At 29.7% G+C, this 6205-nt stretch overlaps 1 long non-coding RNA gene across 2 annotated transcripts; it reads right to left on the bottom strand.

Moving 5' to 3' along the window:
• Positions 1-2723: 2723 nt before the first annotated feature.
• LOC112777691 (uncharacterized) lies at positions 2724-5737 on the bottom strand. Of its 2 annotated transcripts, none has more exons than XR_011879923.1 (6): positions 5525-5737; positions 4070-4171; positions 3535-3926; positions 3407-3460; positions 3090-3139; positions 2724-2953 (listed from the first exon to the last, which is right to left on the bottom strand). It is a non-coding gene; the product is annotated as an uncharacterized lncRNA (long non-coding RNA). The 2 variants fall into 2 exon arrangements; XR_011879924.1 differs by having other exon boundaries at positions 3593-3926.
• Positions 5738-6205: the final 468 nt, after the last annotated feature.

Raw genomic sequence — 6205 nt, 5'->3', positions numbered from 1 at the left:
ATATGAATATGAAATCTAAAAGTGATGATATATATTTTTTAGTGCTAAGTTGCTAGATATCCCTTATGGAACTTGTGAAACAACCATGAACATAATTAATTATATTAAAACTGTAGATAATACAGGATATATATATAAGCCACAGAAATGATATATCAATTAAAACTTAAGCAATTTAAATTACATAAAACATTTTAATCACTTCAAAAGCATTATTATATTCTAGCTATTTCTTAATACATACATAGATAGCAGGTATAGTACTAATGTAACTAATGATCATCAGCTAGTTAAATTAATATTTAACTATAAATACATATAGTTAGGCGAAGCATGCACGCAATGATTGAGGTTCACAAGTCTCAAATAATGATCAGAAAATATTGTGTGGTAATTACCTTATCATTTATTGGTATCTTTTATTAATTCATTTTCTACTTCTTGATAAATAATAAATTTCTGCTCCTTGTTTTTGTTTCAGATAGCTAAGGATCTAAGCCCTGCATATTTGTTGAGATAAGGGCATGGCTTCCATTGTGTCATATATTATTATTCTTTGGTTCATTCTTTTTTCCCTAATCTAATTTCTTTTTTATTTTTCCCCTTGTTTTACAGGTCTAGGTACACTTATTTTTAAGTTACTCTTGGTTGTTCGGTATTATTTTATATATGGTAATTATTGTATCTTTGACCTACCCCAAGTGTTTTTGGTATCCTTCTAATTATTATGTTTCTGTCTTGTGATTATTTTCTATTGTAGAAATTAGAACTTGCAATGAATGTCTACCATTGTTGTATTACAGTATTAGTTTTATTTAGTGACTGAGGTTGCATGTTAGTGGTCCTGTTATTTCTTTTAAAAATAAAAGATGAGTTTTATTCAGGAGATGACAATGACAGATAATAACATAAGCACAACATCATCATGCAAACACTCATTTTCTTACTCATTTCTTTAAACTCATAATAGGGTCTATATATTTCTGATTACCTTAGAAGCAGCTTCAATTGAAATCAAGTACCAAGGACAAAGTACCAATCCATTTCAAGAATTACAGCCTACTATTCTGCTTTTCCTCACAGCAATATTTTGCCATGCCATGACACCAATAACATCAAAACTTGGCTGCCAAATTGCCATTATCTTCCATGTTTCTGGGCTACTTGGCTGCGAGAACCTACTTTGGATCCTTGTTGCCCAATTTTGGTGGTGATATGTAATCATCAATGTGGTTCCATTATTAGTAGTTTTATTACGCATTTGAAAGTTAGTTCTCTAACATGGCTTGTAGTATTTTTTATTGTTTAGATCTGTAATATGATTTATTACTTTTCAAGAGAAATTTGTGTATCAATATTTTGAGTTTAATAAAATATCTCATTTTGTAGTAATTAATTTTAGTATATTTATATTATGCATAATAATAATAATTGTTGGCAAAACTAATTGAGATTCTAGAAAAAAAAGATAGTTCGTTGCTTCTAAGAAAATGAGTATAATGTAATTAAAAAAAGTCTTTAAGATTTTAGCGGCAATAGTAATGGCAACTAAAAGTAAATACTATTATAATTTTAGAATTATTTTTAGTGACCATATAAATTGCCGTAAAATGAATTTTGGCGGCAATAGGAATGGCCGCTAAAAGTGAATAACATTGCAATTTTAGAATCATTTTTGGTGGCCATATAAATTGCTAAGAAAATGGCCACTAAAAGTTATATACTTTTTGCGGCCGTTAAAAAGGTCTTTACCGGCAAATGTTATAATTGTCGCTAAAACCTTTTAGCGACAAAGTATAAGACGGCTAATGTCTAATTGCCAGTAATTGTATTAATAGCTATTTTTATTGTCGCTAAAAACGAAATAAATGGCCGCTAAAAGTGATTTTTCTTGTAGTATCCTTACCAAGATATTTTTAGCATTTGAATTTACTTAGTTAATTGTCTTAATTGCTCCTAGTTTAATTTCTTGTTTGTTTCTTTAACTTTTTGCTATTTAAATTCCCATTACTTGCAATCAAAACCTCGAACTCCCATAGCCAATAATATGCACTCAATTGTGATTCCAAGGGAGAACAATCCGGGATTAAAACTCCCAATGTTTGATTTGAATTGTGACATTCTAAACTAAACCTTAAAGAGTATTAGATTTCGGTTTAGAGCTACAATAAAATTGGGATTTTAAACTTGTGAATTTTTTAAATCGATATTTAGCCACTACAAAAATAATCACTTCTAGCGGCCATTTATTTTACTTTTAGCGGCAATAAAAATAGCCGCTAATACATTTACCGGCAATTAGATATTAGCCGTCTTATGCTTCGCTGCTAAAAGGTTTTGGTGACCATTATAACATTTGCCGGTAAAGACCATTTTAATGGCTGCAAAAAAGTATATAACTTTTAGGGGCAATTTTCTCGGCAATTTATATGGACACTAAAAGTAGTTCTAAGATGGAAATATTGTTCACTTTTAGTTGCCATTGCTATTGCCGCTAAAATCCTTTTTACCGGCAATTTATATGGCCACTAAAAAAATTCTAAAATTATACTATTATTCACTTTTAGCTGCCATTACTATTGCCGCTAAAATCTTAAAGTTATTTTTTTAATTATACTCATTTCATTAATTAGAACTAACAACCTATATCTTTTCTATAATAATAATAATAATAATAATAATAATAATAATAATAATAATAATAATAATAATTTGCATTTGAATTTTGATCAAGAAAATTTGAAATAAATTTTCTATTAAAATGCTCCTTTTGACAAAATAAAATGTTAAAAGCGATATTTATCAATACATAACAGAGGTTTGTTTGTCATTTCATTGACTTTGAATACATTTTGCAGAAAATAAAAAAAAAGAAGCCAAAATATGCTCAATTGTTCTAGGCCAATGCTAGAAAAAGCCACCAACTATGAGTCCCACAGCAGTATAACACCATCTGCATAACAAATTGAAATTTAAGTTAAAGTTAATGTTCTAATGCATGGTGAGAAAAGCCTGAATAAGAAACAGGTGCATTATGTGAGAACAGATTCCATTATATCTATTTATTACGAGTGCATAGATTCAGGTACCTCATCTGAATGGGAGAACAGAAAGCGACAATCTAGGAAACAAGGCATGTCTGCAAACCACGTGTTGAAAGATTATCGCAAAAATAAAATAGAAAGTTTCTCTAACAAGAGCCAGGCAAAATTTTTGATAATTTTAGACTTCTTTGTCTATATGCACAATGCACTAACTAGAGCGTGCTGGACTCAAATAAATATTATTTATGATAATTTTAATGAACAGTTGGTATAATATTATGTATGGTATTAGTTAATTAGTGCTGGATTCAAACAATAATAGAAGATATAGTCTTTCAAGAAAATAACTATTAGCATCAAACCTGATTTCAAGTGCTGCATGATGCTAACTCATGACCACTAATAGCATCAGGAACCTAATCAATACAGTAATGTCAAATAAAAGAAAACAGATCACAAGAAAAAATTTCAAATTTCAAAAATTACCTACATAAAAGAATTTTCATTGAAATCTTGAGTCATAGATGAACCTGTTGAAACAAACTTACACAAAACTTGTCTCATAAAAGATAATTCAGCCAACATTTTATTTTGATTTTCTTTCATCAACTTCATTTCTTCTTCATGTTTCTTCTTTAGCACCTTTATTTCTTGTTGTAATTTTTGAGCAACCTCATTAGCAAATGCATCCGAAGCAAATTTACCATAACATGATTTATTACCCCACAATAAAGAAGGTGTTGGACCAAGTCCTAAACCCCGTACGTAACCATTTCTATCACTTTCCAATACTTGAGAATAAACATCTCCTTCCCAAGCAACACGATTATTGGATTCTTCATTAGATAGCTCGCCATTGTTCAACTTCTCTTCAATTAATTCCTATATAGAAAGAACTAAATTTCACAATTGAGTGAAGCTAAAAAGGAGGATACACGTATGTTCCTATTTTAGAACTAAATACATGATTTAGTTCCTTTATACTTTTCAATCACAACAAGAAGATACAAATTCATAAATTTTACCACTGCTTTTGGAGATTCCTCATCCAATGGTCTACCATCCTTACGCCTTTTATGAATTTTGAGAAAAATCTCAGCTCGTGAAGGTTCGATTCCATCCTTCCCCTAACAAAATGACAAAGTCAAAAGAGAAGTGCAAATGTGCAAATGTTCAATCCATCAATGTTGCAGAAAATTAATCCAACCTAGCGATTAATTGACTTTTCAGCTGAAATTGAAAATGGCAATTTAAGTATAGAAAAAATAAAGTCACGCGGAGACATGAATGATTTGCAGACATATGGTTCTAAAGAGTGTAATAATAATAATAATAATAATAATAATAATAATAATAATAATAAGTAGGAAAAAGGCAATCAGATTCATTACTAAAAAGATACAAAGGAAAAAATGTAACATGAATGATTTGCAGACATAAGGTTCTAAAGAATGTAATAATAATAATAATAATAATAATAATAATAATAATAATAATAATAATAATAATAATAATAATAATAATAATAAGTAGGAAAAAGACAATCAGATTCATTACTAAAAAGATACAAGGAAAAAAATGTAACAAAGACATGCGTGTATGAATTGGACACCACGAGCATAATATATATTCTCCTCCACCTTGAATAATTTAATCTAATATAATATTATATAGTATTTTTTAGACCCACCAAGTTACAATGAAAACAGACCAATAGTATAACCCGAGTACCTGGTGCTCTGTCATCTCAATTCTCAAAGTCACACTCCCACACACAATAGAAACAAGAATTTCCCAACAGCCACCAAATATGACAACTCATCCTCTCTGTCTCTCTTCCTTGTTCTCATCCAACTTTTATAAATTATCATGATAACTTGCAGATTAGAATTTATTTAAATGAAGATTAGATGCTAACTTACAGAAAAAAAATTCCTGCTCAGGCATAGAAGTGGCTCTAGACCCCAGACAGCAAAACCAATGATACCAAGAGGAGGAATAAATTGATGTACAAATTGTACAGTGAATTTTCATGATATAGTGCACTGTGGCTTACATAAATTTAAAAATAAATTAATTAAAAATATAAGTATGTCTACAGAGATTGTGTTCTGCAATAAATAGGTGATAAAGGAAGAGATGTGCTGAATTCAGCACTAGATAAAACTCTTGTGGCGTTGCGGCTCTATATCAATCATCACAGAGTAACTTAAGAGTATAATATGCATCATGCAATGAAACAATGAGTAACTTAAGAACTCTTTTTTACATGAATACCTTTGATAAAAGTATGCCAATTAATTAAGCATCTGAAGACATCATTAATGTTATTAAAATTTTATATACCTAGATCATATTTCTGCCATTACCTATATTCAATTATTATTACAAAGAACGCATTTTGTTTATTCCCATTACGAAAGAATAAAAATGAAACAAATATGGATACAATGATTAATGAAAGGGTAAAAGTTGCTTACAATTCTCAATGTAAGACCAGCGAAAAGCAGTATGGATAAGCAAAGAGCAAGAGGAAGGTAGTCCAGGCAGCTCAAAAAGCTGTTATTGCAACCAAAGCAAGAAAGTGATTAGGATTTAGGATTGTGTTGGAGCAAATCAAGTACAGGAATATGTAGTTGGGGGCATAAATGTTTTTCTCTTACAATAGGCATACTTTTTTATCCTAAAATCACAAAATTGTCCACAAAATTACTATTAAAATTGTCCACAAAATTGTCCAAAATTCATAATATATAACTACCTCACAAATGAACTTATTATCAAAAGACAAATTTATTAAGGTATACAAGCCCAACAGATTTGATGGTATCCCTTGTGACCAAAGGGCTTCTTGCCATAACCAAAAGGGATGGTGCACTATTACCACCACCTTCTAAAACTGAAACTAAGGTAATGCATCACAATTAAACTTATATTTATAATTTAAAATATGAGATGAAAAAAATAGAGTATGAAACAACGAAATTACCAAATGCATGCATTTACCCAAGAAGTATCATGAGGCAAATATATTAAAGCACACGTTTTCTTATTGCTTCATTTAAATATGCATTATATTATGGATTAGTTTTGTGATGAGTATAAACAAAAATGAACTAATTAATCAAGTATGTCATCTCTTCTTTATATTAAAGTAAGAA

This window comes from Arachis hypogaea, chromosome 3, assembly GCF_003086295.3.
Source record: "Arachis hypogaea cultivar Tifrunner chromosome 3, arahy.Tifrunner.gnm2.J5K5, whole genome shotgun sequence".
Classification (NCBI taxonomy): Eukaryota; Viridiplantae; Streptophyta; class Magnoliopsida; order Fabales; family Fabaceae; genus Arachis; species Arachis hypogaea.
Note: the sequence above shows the minus strand (reverse complement) of the source record. Positions and strands in the feature narration are given on the sequence as shown.